Genomic DNA, 20,044 nt, shown 5'->3' on the forward strand with positions numbered 1-20,044 from the left:
GCTGACATGAAGTTGGTCCCCCTGTCGGACACAACTTCCTTGGGAAAACCCACTTGGGTAAAGATTCCCATCAGGGCCCTAGCCACAACAGGTGCTGTTATGGTCCTCAGAGGTATTGCCTCTGGGTACCGTGTGGCATGATCCACCAAAACCTGGATAAACCTGTGACCAGCTGTAGTAGGTGGATCTAACGGACCCACAATGTCGATGCCCACCCTTTCAAAGGGGGTGCTAACGACAGGAAGTGGTTCCAGGGGAGCTTTTAGCTTCACCCCTGTTTTCCCACTGGCTTGGCAAGACACACATGTCCGGCAGTAGGTATCGGACGACACTTTCATTTGAGGCCAATAAAAGTGTGGGACAAGACGGGCGAAGGTCTTGTCTTGCCCCAGGTGTCCTGCCAAGGGGTTCTCGTGAGCCAACTCCAGAAGGAAGGCTCGATAACGTTGAGGGACTACCAAGGCTCGTGACGATCCATGTAGGGGTGCCTTGGGTTCACTGTAGAGGAGTCCATCCTCCCAGTAAACACTGTAGTTCCCTTCAACGTTCCCTGCTGCCTGGGCTTCGGCCTGTCGCCTCAGTCCCTCAAGGGTAGGGCACTCCCTCTGGCCCTGGCAGAATTCCTCCCTGGACGGGCCTCCCTCCACGTGCCACTCGGCCGGGATGGGCAGGTCCTCCAGTTCGGTGACATCCCCCACCGCAGACTCCTGGTCCACCACCTCCGGTGGCCTATCCGTCCTACGGGGTGCGGACGCCGAGGCAGGCTCCTCCTGTCCTCGGTTCTTCCCTTGACTGGCAGCTGGCTGGGCCTTTGTTCCAGGCTCCAGCCTGAACGAACTCCCTCTCCGGGTAGTCGCGGACCTTGTGCTCACACAGGCCCAGTCAGGTGTACCCAGCATCTCAGTATGAGTCCGGTATTCCACCTCCTTCCAAGCATTGTGCTCCATGTCATTCCCCAGTAGACAATCGACTGGCACGGCAGGGCTTACGGCAACTCGAAGTGAACCTGCAAACCCTCCCATTCAAAGGGAACCTCGGCCACCGGATAGTGGCCTGTTCTGCCGTCAGCCATCGCGGCTGGGTGGAGTACATCGGGAATTACCTGCTCTGGAGACACCAGTTGGCTACGCACCATAGTCATACTGGCTCCTGTGTCTCTCAGAGCCTCCCCTCTTTGGCCGTTGATGGTGACCCACTGCCCATACTTTACGGTATTTGCGGGCACCTGGATCTTAGGAACCATCTCCCGTTCTCCCAGGGACACTAAAGTGACACCCGCCCACTCCCTTCCCTTAATTAAAGGCATCTCCTCCCCGAGCACTACACTAGCTACTCCGGGGGTTTTTCCTCCAATGGGAGGGGGTGGTCGTTTCGGGCACTTCGCATCTCCCTTGTAGTGTCCAACGCCACCGCACTCGTAGCAATGGACAACCCTTGGCTGCGGACTCTGGCCAGGATTAGGGTTTCTGGGGGGGTTAGCCCTAGGGGTGAATCCTGTTCCCTTCCCTTGGAAGTTATTTTGGGGGCCTTTGGAGAACTCCTTCTTCTTTTCCCCTCCCTCTTTCTTCTGGGGGGCGCCCTGTCCGGCCTTTTGAGTATCCCCTCCAGTCCCCCTTGTGGACACCCGGGTACTAGCCCAAATGTCCGCCTCCTCAGCAAGCTTCCGGGGATTGGTCAGCTTGCTATCCACCAGGTGTTGACGCAGTTCAGGGAAACATTTTTCGAGCAGGTGTTCCTTCAGTACTAAATCAAACAACCCCTCGTAGTTCCTTACTTCACTGCCCTGAATCCAACCCTCTAGTGCCTTCCTTGCATAGTCCAGGAAGTCCACCCAATTCTGTGTGCCCAGTTTGTGACTACCCCGGAACTTCTGTCTGTACTTTTCGGGTGTTAGTCCAAACTTTCTTATGAGCGCCACTTTCATGGTGGGGTAGTGGGTCTGCTCATCCTCCTCTAAGGCCAATAAAGCATCCCTACCAGCTGGAGGCATGTACCTGTACAATCCCCCTCCCCAGTACTTCTCTGGAACCCCATGGGCCCTTAACGAGACCTCATAGGCCGCTAGCCACTTGGCAATATCGTCGCCCACCCCATAGCTAGCCACTATGTCCTTTGGCAGGTAGGGTTTGGGTTCCCTGGTGATTTCTTGGTCTTTGCTGCCACCATTAGGAACAGTGTGTGCCCCGACTCTTAGGATCTGAAGATCTATCTCTTTCAGCCTTAGCTCATGAGCCATCCTCTGTTCCTCCTTCTCTTTCTCCAGCCTTGCTAAGTCCCATGTGAGCTGTCTTTTCTCCCTCCGGTCTGTTAACTCCACTTCAGATAAGCCACCGCTAGAGACAGTGCTGCCCTTCGTGGAAATGGTTCTGGGCCCCGCTACTAGGTTCCCCACCTCAGGTTGGTACAACCCAGCCCCCTCGCTGTCGGGCTCTCTATCCCTGTCCTCCTCCTCAGCCTTGCTTTCTCGTCGTGCCTCCCCCCAAGCCCTTAGGCTGGTTTGGAGTGCACCCTTCTTTGCTCCTGGGGGACAATACACTCCTGGTCCACCACCTCCGGTGGCCTATCCGTCCTACGGGGTGCGGACGCCGAGGCAGGCTCCTCCTGTCCTCGGTTCTTCCCTTGACTGGCAGCTGGCTGGGCCTTTGTTCCAGGCTCCAGCCTGAACGAACTCCCTCTCCGGGTAGTCGCGGACCTTGTGCTCACACAGGCCCAGTCAGGTGTACCCAGCATCTCAGTATGAGTCCGGTATTCCACCTCCTTCCAAGCATTGTGCTCCATGTCATTCCCCAGTAGACAATCGACTGGCACGGCAGGGCTTACGGCAACTCGAAGTGAACCTGCAAACCCTCCCATTCAAAGGGAACCTCGGCCACCGGATAGTGGCCTGTTCTGCCGTCAGCCATCGCGGCTGGGTGGAGTACATCGGGAATTACCTGCTCTGGAGACACCAGTTGGCTACGCACCATAGTCATACTGGCTCCTGTGTCTCTCAGAGCCTCCCCTCTTTGGCCGTTGATGGTGACCCACTGCCCATACTTTACGGTATTTGCGGGCACCTGGATCTTAGGAACCATCTCCCGTTCTCCCAGGGACACTAAAGTGACACCCGCCCACTCCCTTCCCTTAATTAAAGGCATCTCCTCCCCGAGCACTACACTAGCTACTCCGGGGGTTTTTCCTCCAATGGGAGGGGGTGGTCGTTTCGGGCACTTCGCATCTCCCTTGTAGTGTCCAACGCCACCGCACTCGTAGCAATGGACAACCCTTGGCTGCGGACTCTGGCCAGGATTAGGGTTTCTGGGGGGGTTAGCCCTAGGGGTGAATCCTGTTCCCTTCCCTTGGAAGTTATTTTGGGGGCCTTTGGAGAACTCCTTCTTCTTTTCCCCTCCCTCTTTCTTCTGGGGGGCGCCCTGTCCGGCCTTTTGAGTATCCCCTCCAGTCCCCCTTGTGGACACCCGGGTACTAGCCCAAATGTCCGCCTCCTCAGCAAGCTTCCGGGGATTGGTCAGCTTGCTATCCACCAGGTGTTGACGCAGTTCAGGGAAACATTTTTCGAGCAGGTGTTCCTTCAGTACTAAATCAAACAACCCCTCGTAGTTCCTTACTTCACTGCCCTGAATCCAACCCTCTAGTGCCTTCCTTGCATAGTCCAGGAAGTCCACCCAATTCTGTGTGCACAGTTTGTGACTACCCCGGAACTTCTGTCTGTACTTTTCGGGTGTTAGTCCAAACTTTCTTATGAGCGCCACTTTCATGGTGGGGTAGTGGGTCTGCTCATCCTCCTCTAAGGCCAATAAAGCATCCCTACCAGCTGGAGGCATGTACCTGTACAATCCCCCTCCCCAGTACTTCTCTGGAACCCCATGGGCCCTTAACGAGACCTCATAGGCCGCTAGCCACTTGGCAATATCGTCGCCCACCCCATAGCTAGCCACTATGTCCTTTGGCAGGTAGGGTTTGGGTTCCCTGGTGATTTCTTGGTCTTTGCTGCCACCATTAGGAACAGTGTGTGCCCCGACTCTTAGGATCTGAAGATCTATCTCTTTCAGCCTTAGCTCATGAGCCATCCTCTGTTCCTCCTTCTCTTTCTCCAGCCTTGCTAAGTCCCATGTGAGCTGTCTTTTCTCCCTCCGGTCTGTTAACTCCACTTCAGATAAGCCACCGCTAGAGACAGTGCTGCCCTTCGTGGAAATGGTTCTGGGCCCCGCTACTAGGTTCCCCACCTCAGGTTGGTACAACCCAGCCCCCTCGCTGTCGGGCTCTCTATCCCTGTCCTCCTCCTCAGCCTTGCTTTCTCGTCGTGCCTCCCCCCAAGCCCTTAGGCTGGTTTGGAGTGCACCCTTCTTTGCTCCTGGGGGACAATACACCCCCTCCCGCTGACAAAACTCCCTGAGTTGGGCCACAGTATAGGTTTCCAGGTCTTCTAGCACAAACTCCATTTTGCCCACTCAGGTCAGAGGACAGTTATTTGCAGAAGTTATGCAGGGGGGTACCTTATATAATACCTCCTCCCACCACCAGAGTAAATTTGGAAAAAACAAAAACTCACAATTAGGAAGGCCGCTTTGAGAAAACTCCAGGTGTAGGCCTATGGACTACCCACAGTTATTGTCGAGTATACGTAGGCACAGCTCTATCCCGCCGCTGAACACCAATTATGTTAGAAAAACCCCACTCCCACACCGGAAGGGCGGTGGTAATGGGATTTTTCCAGACATACACTGTGGTAGCTTGGCTCGAGTGGTCAGGGGTCAGGCACCGTGTTAAGCATACGTTATACCCACACAATAACCATGCGTGTATCCGTTCCAAAAACGACACTACACCTTAAAAATTATACTGAAAATATATCTCTTTATCTTCTTTTCTCTTAGTTGCTGATTAAATAAATAATAATACAATCACAGTACACAAGGCTTTTTCTGTGGAAGGGTACGTCAAATAAATACTGTCTTAACGATTCAATAAATAAGGTAGATCATAAATAATCAAGGCATAAATATAAGTGCATTACATTACAGGCAATTAAATATTATGAGGCAATAAATACTGTACGACAATAAATATTGTGAAACAATAAATACTGTGAGGCAATAAATAGGATAAATACAATAAATACAGTGCTCTCAATAAATAATAAAAGCCAACAGTGACACTTGTAAATCAGTTCACATTCCTGAGGTACTATGGGAAGATTTGACCCAATCCCAGCTTGTAAAGATTTGGATGGCCTGAGGGGTATACTCCCTGGCTTGGACAAGGCTGAGGCCTAAACTGAGGTAGATAAAGGGGGAATCTAGAGATCTGGCTCTCCCACACTACACAACCCCTCTGTATTAGTCTCAGCTCACCCCTGGCACAATCAAGCTGGTTCCAGCACCCTAGGTTAGTCTCTCAGGACTCCACAGGGCCTTAGGCGCCCTCTATTCCACTTACTGCCCTTTTTATGAAGCTCCGACGCCGCTGGAGTCGTGTCGACGCCGTGAGGCGGCTCCGGTTCGATGTCGGCGGCCCCGGCGCAATGTCAGTTCTTGACGACGTCAATAGGCGGTTCCGGTTCGATGTCGGCGGCCTCGGCTCGATGTCGATCTCCGGTTCGATGACGTCGGGCAGTCTTGGCTCGATGTCGACTTCGGGCAGCTCCGGTTCGATGTCGGCGGCCTCGGCTCGATGTCGGCCTCCGGTTCGATGACGTCGGGCTGTCTTGGCTCAATGTCGACTTCCGTCGGCTCCGGAGTGCGACCTCCACTCCCGACCTCCGGCACGATTCTCTTCAGGTTCCGGCGACTCCGGAGTGCGATCTCCACTCCCGACCTCCGGCACGCTTCACCTCAGTCTCCGGCGACTCCGGAGGGCAGACTTCACTCCCCCGTCGACGCCGCTCACTCGACCTCGGGGGACTTCCTCCTCGACCTCTGGTACTCTCCACGACCTCCGTCGGCGCCCTCTCTCGACCTCTGGCGGCTCCGGGTACGACGTCTGCTTTCCAGTCAGCGCCGCTTCTCCACCTCGGGCTCCAGGTCTCAGGCTTCTCGACGTCGGACCCCAGGGAAACCAATAAACAGGTCATATTCTTGCTTTTCTTTACTTCTAAGGCCTGTTCCTGCTGTCCAGGTCCTTAAGATGGTTTTTCTTGCTTTTTCCCACACAGGGCTCCAGGCTGGGCTCAGTCAGTAGGGACTAGTATCAAGGGTGGGTTTATGGACCCCACTCCAGGCACAAGTTTCCACCCCTGCTGCCTCACTCCTTCCTCCTTCAGTTCTGTGCTCCTCTCTCTTCACCAGTCAGGTGCCAACTGCCAACTCCAACTGTCAACTCTGGCTTAGCTTCCCAACATTCCAAACCACCTCCAACTGTCACAGGGTTCCAGAATGTTGCAGAAGGTTCTAGTAGGTTCCAGTGGGTTCTGATGATGTCACAGGTGGCCACCATTTTGTGCTCCAGGCCCTCAGACAGAAGTTCCAGGGGTAGATAAAATGGCTCCCTGAATCTGCATCAATACTAAAAAGTCTGGTGGTTCCCAAAAAGGAAAAATACTAACAGGGTTTGAGGCAAAAGTGGGACAAAATAAATAATGATGAGGAGGGACCACCCAAAGGGCTGACAGGTCTAACAGGTACCGACAGACAGAGCGGGGCCTGAAGTCCTGAGTGGATGCCAGGTGAGGCGAGGTGCGTACCCGCAGAAAGCCGGGTATCTTTTATACGCCACTGTCTGTAACAGTCCCCTTGGGATTTACAAGACCATCCAGGTTGTATCTTTACCAACCTAGATGTTGTTGAATGTTTTTACACATTAGCACTTTTTGCAGTAGCATTAATTTAAGGTCCTGACGAGAGCTAGGATTTCATTATCCACTAGCCGAAACATGTAGACCCAGACATCTAAACAGTTATTTGTTAAAGCTGTTCATGCACTGTTTTTTAATTGACACCAAGGCAGCAACAGAATAAATGTATTTGTGTTTTGGTAGCCATTTTTAGTAGCACTTTTTCACTCACTATTTTCTGCACTGCAATCAGCACCTTCTAAATCATCATCATAATTGCTAAGAGAAAAGAAGTACACTAGTACTCACTTCTGGGACAACTGTTTAACCACCACTATTTCAGAGGTGTGTGGTATTCATGGTAGTTCCCAGTGTTCCCAGATGATGAAGCAAGCCACCGTTGGTGGGTGATGGGAACCTAATTCTTTTGAGCATACACTTGTTTGTTCAGTTTTTTCAATTTTGTATTTCTGGTGCATTAGTTCTTGAGCCGCACTGAACAGTAGACCGACAGTATTTTTTGTGTATTATATGTTGATTTGGGGATTATATACTGTCCTGGTCTTTAAACTTATCCCTTGGACCCCCCATTTGTAGAAAGAGATTTGTGAGTACTATTCCCATTATATTCAGATGCTTGGAGAACACTATTGGGCCAATGGCTAATGAGGAGAAGAGAAGAGACATGCTCGAGCCAATAGGAGCGAACCCTCGCATGCTGGTGTAGTGAATGTATCATCCCTCAGTGGCAGCTATCTTGGAGTGTGTGGCAGTCAAGTGCCCAAAGTCATCAATGGTATTAGTACAGCAGTGTCTAAAACAGGAGACTAAGACAGTTTAATGTTTTCATGGGGGGATGTACCGCCTCATTGGTATCAACAGAAACGTTTGTGTTAATGAAGAAGAGGCCATGCCTATTTGCAAAATGCTTATCATAAGCACTGCTTAGTGTGAGGGCAGGGCGTCCCACATGTGACATGGTGTTAGTGGTGATATGTTAGATCAGATCCCATGTATGAAGCGAATATTAATACTTCCATGGTAAGGGACTGTCTGATGCCGCAGGGGACTGACTAGGGAATTACATCTTGCACCAAAGGATTTTATCGTTCGCACCTTTGCTGTTGGTGTAGATGCATAAAATCCACTGTTGCTCCTTTCTGAAAAGGTTAACAGAGCTCCATGAGCTAGTTGCTTCTAAAATTGTTCACTGGAGGTCATCTGGAGAGTGGTTTGAGTCACAACAGTGATTGCACATTTTTGTAGTGCTGTGTCTGCAGCAGATATTGCTAGGGTGCTCTAATATTCTTGCTTTGATAGCCCTCATGGTCATTTCCACGTAATGAAAGCCACACGGGCAGGTGATCAGGCCACCACAGTTTTTTTTGTATTGCAGTTAGTGTGACCTTCCTGTATCCAGGTGATTGGGGGCTCAACTTGGCCTCTTTGGAATGTTTAGTGAGTGGACATACTGTAGGAAGGTGGATATCTGACTATGGTTACCCCCAACTTTTTGCCTAGTGTCTAGCTGGTTTTTCGACTTAGTTGGCCTGAGATCCTGCCATTCAGGGTCTCAGGCTGTCTGCTCTCTCTTTAAAATGGACTCCATGTACCCTAGGTACATTCCCAATTGGTAAGGATCACCTTATTGGACCCTGTACAGTGTACCCTAGGTACCCAGGGCATAGGTGTACCCTAGGCCTCCCAGGGGCTGCAGCATGTATTATGCCACCCCTGGTCTGGCCTTCCAATCAGACACAACTGGCTGATCACTCAGCTGGGGCAAGGTCGTGTAATCACCCCTTGCTTAGATATAGTATGCCTATATCTACCCTTATATATAGACACATGTGTACCTATCAGTCACTCCTATGGCAGGCCTTAACAATCCTGGAGGCAGAGTGCTTGGTAACATGTGAGATGGTGCTCTAGCATGAGCTGAGCCTGTCTGCAGCTTTCGGAACCATGTCCTTATAGCTGTTCTATGATATAGCCTACCATATACTCTTAAAGTGCCTTATAATCTTAAACGGTTATGGTAACTATGGTTTGGCTTTATCAAAACATGCCGTGTAAGGTGTCTAACACTTTGGAATAATACCCCCATACCATTTCTGGTGATGAGGATATTATTCCTCCCTTCTAGAGGGAGAGACATGTTAAAATCCTACTTTGCTGTTTAACTCTAACCAAAGCCTCAGCATCACAAAATGGATGCTGCTGCCACAGACACGAGTCTGACCCCCTGCTGCTGGGAGTGATCCTGGCAAGGGAGGCTTGGACAATAGGTTTCCTGCTTGGGGAGGTGCTAGCACCTCCCCAGACAGACTTTAGTGTATTGGGGCAGGGAGGGCTGAAAGGAATGAGACATGCCTGGGGCACACAAGGTGTCCCATGCACAGTCCAGTTCAAACCGGTGCTGGGGCACTCCAGCCCCAGTCCTGGCGCGAAACTGGACAAAGGGAAGGGGGTGTAACCACCCCCCTCCCAGGTCCCACCCATAAGGCGTGACCTAGCAGGTATCCCAGCCCCCCAGATTAGTATAAGAGTGGGAGTTGGGCCTCAAGACTTTAGATTATCCTGAACCTGCAAACTTGAACAGAAACTCTGGACCTTCGACATTCGACGAAAGAAGAAGACTGAAGAATCTCCCTTGTAGCCAAGGAGTGGCTACCCTGTGCAAACAGGCACCATCAAGAGACTACCCTTTGCTTTGCCCACGTTCTACGAGGAACCGACTGCAGAGCCCGACCAGAGCCTTGACTTCCAGACTTCTCCGACCCTGGTCCACATCCACAGCAAAGCTGAGGTCCGTGGAGGCGACGAGCGACGTGGGACCGGCTACCTGGAAAAAGTGGCTAGTAACTTAAAGCGCAGCTTCTGAGGCACCCTCGAAGTTGTGCACCGGGGATTGAGAAGCCCCAACCCCAAGCACCATCTGCACCGAAAATCAGCCCCCCACACTCCACGAGTCCTGCGTGGGGCCCTTCTGCATTTTCCTGCTTGCCGCGTCTGTCCGGTTGCTTGCCCGCTGGCTGGTGGCCTTTGTGACGACGCACCCTGAAATCTTCTGCGCTGGTTTGGCTCCTCCAGACTGGCTCCCGCTTCTCTGCAAAGAAGAAGCACCCCAGACCTTCCTGGTCTGCACCAGAAGCAAGTCCTCCGTTCTTCGTGGGTTACGCTTGCCAAGGCTTGGTGAGTCCTAGTCCAACTTCGACGCCGCCGACAGCAAGAGCCTTCGTGGGACAGCTCGCCTCCTGGTCCTGGTCGTCCTCGACGCTTCCTGGTCCTCCTGGCTGCAGCGACAAGCTTCACCTTCACCTGCAAATCTTCACGACATCGCCTGGTTCCTTCCTGGTTCCACGTGGTCACTGGCTAGTGACCTTGACTCTGTCCCTTCTGCTTGCAGGTTTCTTCTCTTCTTGATCCCAGCCTTGGGATCCACCGGACACTCTTCACTGACTGCCTGTCAGCATCTTTCTTCAGGCATCCATAGGAGTCGACGACAAAAACGACGCATCTTCACCCCTATGCACCCGCAGCCTGTGGGCTAGGTAACTTGGGTACTCCGGTGCTCATCAGGATAGTGACTATCCTAGTGTCTAGTTTTCAAGTCTCAACTTCCTAGCTACTCCGGAAGTGTCCTAAATCTACCGTTTTCTAAACTGTACTATTGCTATTGACTTTTACGCATTACGCGTGAGTGTTTCCACTCTGCACACGAATCCCGTGGGCCTCCCACTTCCTAACTAACGCTAGTGTAGTGTAGCCCCAGTGATTCCCTAGGCCTAGGCCTATTCTATTTCCGTGACAGTGGTTCTTATACCACTTACGTAGTATATGGTTGGCGTGGCCCCTAGGGCCTAACTGTATTACTTACCAGTGTGACTTAATGTATGCTTAAATAAGACTGTGTTGTACTTACCTCTAATCTCATAAAGAGTGCTGAGGGTTTGACTAGAATAAATACACTTTATTTTATATATATATCTGTTGTGGTGTCCTTTCATTTGGTATTCAAGGGATTATATATGATATCACAGCTGGCTTCACATGCCATTCAGAGTTTAGCCTAAGACTGCTGTTGTCCATGCTACCACTAGGATAGCTGGTCTATAAGGTTGACTTTACAACCAATCACCATAAGGGTATTTGGACTGATATAAGGTGTACACTAGAACTAGTGACATCATACATCAGGCCAACTTCTCACACATACCCAGCAGACCCACAGGGATAGTGTCCTTTGACAGGTGGTAAGGCCCACAAGGTTTTCTGCATGTGGGACTGTTGAACATGGGATCTCGTGTATACCAGGAGGTCCTTCAGGATGCTCTGTGTGCACTTAAAAGTGAATTTTGGCTGTGGAATCTAAAGGGACCCAGTGCATAAAATACCCCAATGTTACATGATGGTGCATTTGATCTGAGGTGAAGGTGGTCACACAAGTAAGGACATCTTCAGTGGGTCTTGTGTTGGTCTCCAAGAGAGCTTTCCCTTGATTGTTCTGTGCCCTTTTCTCAGCTAATTTGATAACTCTGGAATTTAAAAATGCCATCCTTATTCGGGGCAGACGGTAGCACACCGACAAGCAACCACCAAGATGACTGGAATTCCATCACAGCCCTAAACTAGCAATAAGTTAAGATAGCCATGCAAGCTGCCATCATAACAGAGTACCCTAGAGCCAATATAGCACCCAACGGGCTCTTAGTGACTGCAGCACCACGCCTGTTTCTTGATGATGTGGTGTTCAGACGAGAATGGTCACAAATTACATGGAATACACACATTACTGGCTCATTCTTATGATCAACATGGCCAAATTCCTGTCTGATGCACTCATCATCAAAATCAACATTGCAGGGATTGCACTGAAAGCTGGGATCAGTATCTCAGCATTCAATTCACAGCTCTCGGAGATCAATGCCCAGATGAATGAGCACAAGGATTACCTCATGCAGCATAAGCTCTCTTCAGAGGAAGGTTCTATCACTTCACCCAGGACACATCATTCTTCAAACAGCATGTTGAGTAATGACAGTTGGGGCAGCAATGGGAACCGACGGGTAAAGGTTAACCCACCATCCATGTTTGGCTATCCAATACCCCCCCTTTCAACACACCCACAAATGTGTTACCCTGGATTCCAGATGTCCTCCCCAACCACTGCAGCCCTTCTTTCAACACCCGTTTACCCCTTCCCCAAACCTTTTTTGGGTGGGAGCAGAGGAAGAAGAAGAGGAGGCAACACACAAGTGCACTGTACACGGCAAGAAACCAAGATGCAGACCAGGAGTGAGTCGGCCAAGGAAGACTAGTCATTAACCTCTCAAAGAGGGCTCTGACCGAAGACGAGATTGCAGTACTGCACAAAGGCCTTGTATTTGTGCCCACCTCTTTGGAAGACCAATTCCGCCTCATAAGCAAAAGTCACCAGTTCTTCCGCAAGTTCGCCTTCGGGCTTTTTTCAGGACAGGAAAACCCCTGACAGTTAGGACTCAGGACTACGGATTCTATCTGAGTTGACACCTACTTCAGCCATGACATCCAGTGAGGTCCTGACCTTTGAAAAAGTCATACTGAAGAAGACTGCACAGATAAGAGCTCCTAGGTCCTTTAACAATTTGTCATCCAGAACAACGCAGATCAGTTAAAGCCTTGATCGTGATTAAATCAACAGACAAGGGTGGAGCGATTGTTGTGATGAACATCACCGATTACAACCAAGAAGGCCTACATCAGCTAGCGAATGGGAGATACTACCGCTCTGTGAGCTCAGATCCAACTAAGACCTTGATGAAACAAATTCAATCCATGGTCATGATGGCGGAGGCACAAGATTGAATCACCAAACATGAAGCAGTATTCCTGGTGAATACCTTAATAAGGATCCGCTACTTTTACATATTGGCCACAATACACAAGGAAAACAGATCCCCTACAGGAAGGCCAATCATCTCCGGCATTGGATCTTTATTGGAACCTTTAAGTAAGTTCCGCGACCACTACCTTATACCACTGGTCTCTAGGACCCCTTCTTCCTCAAAGACACCAGGGACTTGCTGAACCTGATTGCTGACACCAATGATCAACTGGAAATAAACCTCCTTTTGACCTTAGACTTAGAGGCCTTGTACACCAACATCCCTCAAGACGCTACCATGGAGATCATTGAGGCCTGCCTCAGAGCACAAACTTGGACAGCAGCAGCGCCGATCGACTTTATCATCGAATGTGCCACAATAGCGTAGAATAATAACTTTTTTAAATTCAAGACCTGGATCTATTATCAGATACAAGGGACATCAATGGGCAGCACATTTGCCCCAAGCCTGGTCTGTCTATCCATGGCCCAATTTTTGAAGAACAACACATTTTTACTGACAGGAATCCCTTAAATGCCAACATTCTAGCGTGGTGATGATACATAGATAACATTCTGGTCTTATGGGAAGGTGATAACACCACATGCCAGGAATTTGGATGCTGGATCAGTACTCTTAGCCCGTACCTGAGATTCACCCAGCCTGCCTCAACAAGGCAGATACCATTTCTGGATTTACTAATCTCCATTAAGGAAGGGAACCTATGCACTAAGACATATACAAATACCACTGATTGCAACGGTCTTCTGTTATTTGATAGCCACCACCCAAAAGCCTTATGGGAGAACTTACCATATGGGCAGTTTCTCTGTCTCTGGAGAAATTGCATCTTTTTTAAAGATAATGGTGCTCAAGCCAAAACACTTAGTAGGAATTTGTCCTCCTGGTACTACGCATCCAGAGTTACCAAACAAGCTGAGAAAAGTACACAAAACAATTATTGGGAAACTCTTTTGGAGACCAACACAAGACCCACTGAAAATGTCCTTACTTGTGTCCTTATCTTCACCCCCAACTCCAATCGGAACAAACGCACCATCATGAAACATTGTGGTATTTTATGCACTGTTCACTTGAGATTCCACGGCCACAATTTGCTTTTAAGTGTACCCAGAACCTGAAGGACCTCTTGGTACACACCAGGCCCTGCATTCAACGGTCTTACAAGTAGAATACCTTGTGGGTCTTACCACCTGTCACAAGACACTATCCCTGTGAGTTCTACGGGAAATGGCCACTATAAACATTCCAAAGAGGTCAAGTTGGGTCCCACGTTCATCTGGATACAGAAAAATCATACTAACTGCAATACAAAAAACTGCATCTACCTGATCACCTGCCCGTGTGGCCTTCATTACGTGGGAATCACCCTAAGCGCAATCAAACCAAGAAAAATAGAGCACTGGAGCAACATCCACCGCAGACACAGCACTACAAAAATGTCCAATCACTTTTGCGACTCAAATTACTCTCCAGATGACCTCTGGTGGACAATTTTGGAAGCAACTAACTCATTGGGCCCTGTTAACCTTTTCAGAAGAGAGCAACAGTGGATTTTCTGCCTCTCCACCAACAGCACATGTCTGAACAATTAAAACCCCTGGTGCAAGGTGTAATTCCCCAGTCAGTCCCCTGCAAAATCAGATACTCCCTTAACATGGATGAACAGACATTCTATTCATACATGTGATCTGATCTACCATATCACCACTGACACCATGTCACATATGAAATGCCCTGTTATGGAGTCTCTCACACCACACTAAGCAGTGCTTATGATAAGTATTTTACGACGTGGCATGGGTCTCTTCTTCATTAACATGAATGTTTCTGTTAATACCAATGAGGCAGTACCCTCCAATAAGAAAACATTTTACTGTGTGTCAACTGTTTTAGACTGCCCCTTAGTAATACCATTGATGACTGTGGTCCGTCCTGCATCTGACCGCTACACACTCCAAAATGGCTGCCACTGAGGGATGATACTTCTGCTACACCAGCACGCGAGGGGCTTGCTCCTTTTGGCTCCAGCGTACCCCCTTCTCTACTCTCTTCTCCTCATTAGCCTTTTGTCCAGTAGCGCTCTTCAAGCACTCTAATCCATTAATACATTCTGAATAGACCACTTGGCCACCTATGTTGCTTATTACATGAGGAGGACCATATTTCCAACATGAACACAGATACCAATATGCCTAGATTCCACCATGAGGGATGGCTAGCAGTTATGTGCACCTGACTTGTTCTCTGTCACTATATATGCTAAAGCACTTAGGTGCACCATGCTTTTCTCTTACCGTCACTTTCCATTAAGAAAACATTCAACTGTTCTATTTCACTGCTTAGATGCCTCATTTAAAAGACCATGGTTGACTTTGGGCTGGGCAGCATTTGACCACTACACACTCTGAGACGGCCACCACTGAGGGATGTTACTTCTGTTGCACCAGCATATGAGGGGGCTCACTCCTATTGGCTCAAGCCCGCCCCTCCTCTCCTCATTGGCCAGTTGGTCATCACTCCTTCCCGGGGCCATACACACCACACCTGAGAACAATCACTCCAATTACACATTCCACGTATGTCCACTTGCCTGTTCTGCTATATTGTATGGACTGGTGTGTTTTTTTCACATCTTTCAGGTTGTGGCGACTGATCAGCACCAACAATAGCATGCACATGTCTACCTTTGGAGACACTATGATACAGTGAGCTGAAAAAGCGATTCTGGTGGTGTATTGGACCATACATACAAAACATTTGTTTCCTGTGTGTTTTCTTTATTTTCATAATTTATTGCCTAGTTTGGAAAATCAATTTTAAACATTTTAAAACAGGTATTTTCTTCTGGGGTAATACCTACATTGCATATCATGTCTTATGTGTAGGGAAGGGTTTTCCCCATTTTTGGGATCCTGAAGAAGTGTTATGGATCTGTTTTAGGCTGTTTGGGGCCAAAGATGTCAACCTGGCCACACTCACAGATTTAGGCTGCGTGGGTACATCACACACCTGTAGTAGCCCCTATCAAATTATGTTTTTTAAAGCCTTCCAAGGGAACCATTACATTAAAGTCAAGTTCGGTATCTCAGTTTAAGTCTCCCTTCACTTCACTTCACACATTCACTCCACACTCACATTCCAAATGCCCTCACACAGGTACTTTGTGGAGCCCAAGGGGCATTGCAGCGCTGACCCTACGAGGAGCACGTGCACTATGATGCATGACATCCTCATGGATGTGTGAGGGCACCAGGAAATAATTCTTAGGATTCCCCCTTCTTTGTCCGCCATTCTTTCTTCTTTGCTTTTTGATAGGAACAATACCTCAACTGCTTTTTGCATGAATAAGACTTCAGATCCACAGAATGGAGAGTGGCTCTAACATGAAGAATACCTTTTAGCTGAAGGAGATCCGTTGGGGCAATGAGTATAACCCTGACATGTGGTGGCTCCAAACGAGCCAGGTGGAGAGGAATTACCTAATGGAGTTCATCTCCATCTGATTATTAGTAGGTCGGCTTTTACAGGGAGTGGGAGAACCATACCTTATTTTTCCGACTGGTCAATTCCAGTCCTGTGTACCCATAGTATAAAAATTAACTTTACCTATCACAGTGCAATTGGAATACACAGTTCTGTCCTTCTCTGCCTTTAAATTGACTTCCCTAGGGGTTCAATGCTGACCCTTGAGAGCACTTACCTCCTCATTCTCATGATGGACGAAACTGGGAATCTGAAGGCTGAACTCCTCCATTAATGAGACGTGCCATTCTCTGTATGGGACTTGCTTCAGGATAGTCCCCAGGAACTGCAAAGAAAACAGTGCGAAACTTTAACGCAGTAATATATACTTAAATGCAGTATCTACAGCTGACGTCTGGGTGCATTGACTTTGAGAAGATAAGGGTGAACAAACTACGGCTAACAACAGCCTCAGTAATGACGAAATATTATGATGGCAGAAGAACCAAAAAACACATACAGCAATGCTTAACTAGTGTGGTGTGAAATCAGTGGTCAGAAGAAACGGGAGACCTTTACAGTGTCCATGATTTACAAAGAAACACATTCAACAAAAACATGCAGCCCACAAATGACTGTGAAAAGAGCAACAGTGCAGCAATCCAGACAGAAAGCAGATGGGGACTGTGCAACAATATCACATACTTAGGAGCAGAATGCAAACATATAGACTCTTCAATCACCAGCGTGGGGGCCAAATGTAAATTCAGTGTTAACAAGGGTGAAGACTGAACACAAGGAAAAGAAAATTGCATCTCAGGAGCACAATAATAGCACAGTGGAGTGTGATGACCTGGTAAAAAATACAGTTAATGTGACTGTCTGGGAATTAAAAAGGAACCAAGTAGTAGTGGGATAACCAAGAGATGAATAGAGAAAGCTGTAATATGGCCATCACAAGGTTGAACTGGAACAGTGACAGAGTGATAATTCAGATGAAGATAACGAGCACTGATCATGTGCCAAGCTGACTGTATAATATGAACATACTGATAATTCAAAAAGCAGTGGGCAGAGCAGGAAGAGAAAGATTGTGACAATCCATGGAAAAAAGAACGTTTTGCTAGTGTGACTATCCTGGGGACAAAAAAAGAAAGAGTACCCGATTACCAGTGTGGGGCCACATTTTTTGTCCTGTGCAACAACAGTCAAATTTATGAGTAATAGATTAATCACTGCAGTGCCTGTAATTTACCTGGTTAAAACATGTGGATAAACTCTGATACATGCAGGACTAGGTGCAGTAAGTTTGTAATTTTCAATTTTCTGAGTGTCAACAAGGGCCAAAGAGGTTTTTAATGCTGCTGGTAAATATTGCATCCTAGGAAAATGTTATGTGCCGAGTACGGCTTCTTCCGCTCTGTGGACAATCATAATCAGGGTCATAGAAAGGATCATAATCCAGAGAAACAATATGAATATGGTGAAAATATTGCAACCACGTAGCAGAACAGCACTATGAGGGTGAATTAAATATCTGTATATATTCACTCTGAATGAGTGGTTATGGAAAACAATGAGTCAAGAGTCATGTATGACATTCATTAGCAAATAATCCTTACTGAAACAAGGATGCATTTCCACTGTGCCAAGTCAAAGGTTCTTTCCGTTGAAGCTGAAATAGCAGTTGGAAAAAAAGATATATATGTAAGTAAAGGTAAACATCAAGGCGCATTTTAAAAGCCATGGGCTTACATACCAAGCACTGGCAGAAGTAGAATCACACAATTCAAAGTGTGAAAATGTGTCTGTTGGCTCAGCCTCACCTAGGAATTGATTTCAAGGCCCTCACTTATTCATGTGCCCTTGATGTCACTCTTAACTCCTTAAATCAGTGCATTACAGAGCTTCTGCCCTTAAGCATTTTGGCAGTCAGGTGCAACCGTGATCACAAAGGGGATCACCATCATAGTTCAGAGTTAAAAAGTGCATATGTGCTCTAAAATTACATACACATAGACAAATACTCTTTTACTATATTCAAGACCAAAATGATTTTAACACTTCATAATTCACCTAAATGAAATTTTAATAAGTAATAATATCTACCTAAAAACACATTAAAACACTTCGGCATGATATCTGGTACACAGGCTGAAATATGTCTTGTGTTTCAGAAAACAAGGGTGTGCAACGTATCAGTAATGCGTATCAATTCATTATTGCCAACGTAATATCACCAACTTTTCTTAATGTCCCTCGCTGTGAAATTCTCACAAAGTAGGATTCAGTTATTCAAAAATGTAAATCATTACTTTTAACTGCTACTAATGGTTGAACCAGTATCTTACCATTTTCTTACATATTAATTGCGGTGAAATACCCTGTTCAGCCTTACTTATAATACAAACAATGTTATGCCCAAGTAGGCTAATCTACCCTCCAATGTACCCTGACTAATAGCTGCTTCTAATATAAAAGTAGAGACAACGTTTGGTGTTAATAAATGTGTTTGGAAATTCTCTTCTGTATTGAAGCCACCTGGGGTCTTTTTTCAAGCTCAATAATTTTGAAGAAGCGGTGATACTGAATTGTTAAAATAAGTAACAATTGAAATAAAAGACCTGTTGCGGAACTAAGAAGTGTAATAATCATGATGGCCTTGAATATATTGAAGGAGTATTTTTTCTATGTTCATGGAATTTTTGAGCAAATGTGCACTTTAAAACACGGATTCAAGATACCGCTTCTTTATGTAATCTAGCCTGCGTCTGACAGCTGAAGCACTTCACTGCAGAAGCTTTGTAACTAACAATGGTGTCAACAGCCTTTCTGTTACATGAAGAAGGAACCCAGAACTTGCATGAAGCTTCTGTCGATGCGTTTTGGAGTATGGCAACAGCCAGCTACAAAAAAATGACTGTGTCTATTTCTTTCTTTTTTTTTTTTTGCTTACTTTTACAGGCTTTCAATCAGACCTCCTCATCCCCGGATCTATTGTGTCATATCAAACACATTCTCTTCTGCCCTCCACAGCATTCATAATGGGCAATCAGCCCTAAGCTAACGTCACTGTGGGTGATGACATTCTACTTTTACACATGGAGTACATTCACACACAAAGTATTTTTCTTTATTTCCAGGGACTACTATGGGAATGTGAACTTTTCAAGACCAAAACAATATTTTATGCTTTAGACAATGTTTTTTATCTTGGTGAGTACCTGGCATATCCTCCCACAATTTTATTTTACAAAAACCGTCAAAAAATACAAGCGTGGACAAAGCCTAAAGGCTAGCAGTGAACACCATAATTATTGGCTTTGTCAATGCTTGTTTAAATGGCATTAATGCTTGTTTAAATTGTGTGCTCACTGGCTCATGCTTTGGGCTCTCACCTTCTAAATATGCTATCAGCGGGGGGATCTTCATTTTGACGAGTCTCGCTAGAAATGGGTAGTTTGCAGGAATCAGGTGCTCGAGAAGAGCCAAGACCGAGGTTCCCCTTTCGACATCCCAGTGGGGATAAGAAGAAATTACCTGAAAATCCACAACAAAGTATTCAGAAAGTGATCATTTCATCAGGTCTTACTCTCTGGCCTTTAAAGTATCTCTAAATGCTACCTTGTTTTCTATACAATCCACATTTTGGCTGTTTCTGTACAATGTAAGTAGTATGTTGTACTGATAGCCAACTGACTGGAAATAAACCCATCAAATTCATAAGGATAAAAGCTGAGCTGAATTCAAGATCTTCAGGGGCAAGTTGTATAGAAATGCCAACAAAGAACATGGGAAGAGGGATCTGGTGGAATACGGTGGGGGTGGAATGTGATACTCACTAGTAGTCTGATGAACAGGCTGCGCATTGGAAGGCCTTTAGCTGTTTAGATACAAAAGAAAGAAGCTGTGTCATACTTAG

This window comes from Triturus cristatus, chromosome 2_2 (assembly GCF_964204655.1).
Source record: "Triturus cristatus chromosome 2_2, aTriCri1.1, whole genome shotgun sequence".
Taxonomy (NCBI): Eukaryota; Metazoa; Chordata; class Amphibia; order Caudata; family Salamandridae; genus Triturus; species Triturus cristatus.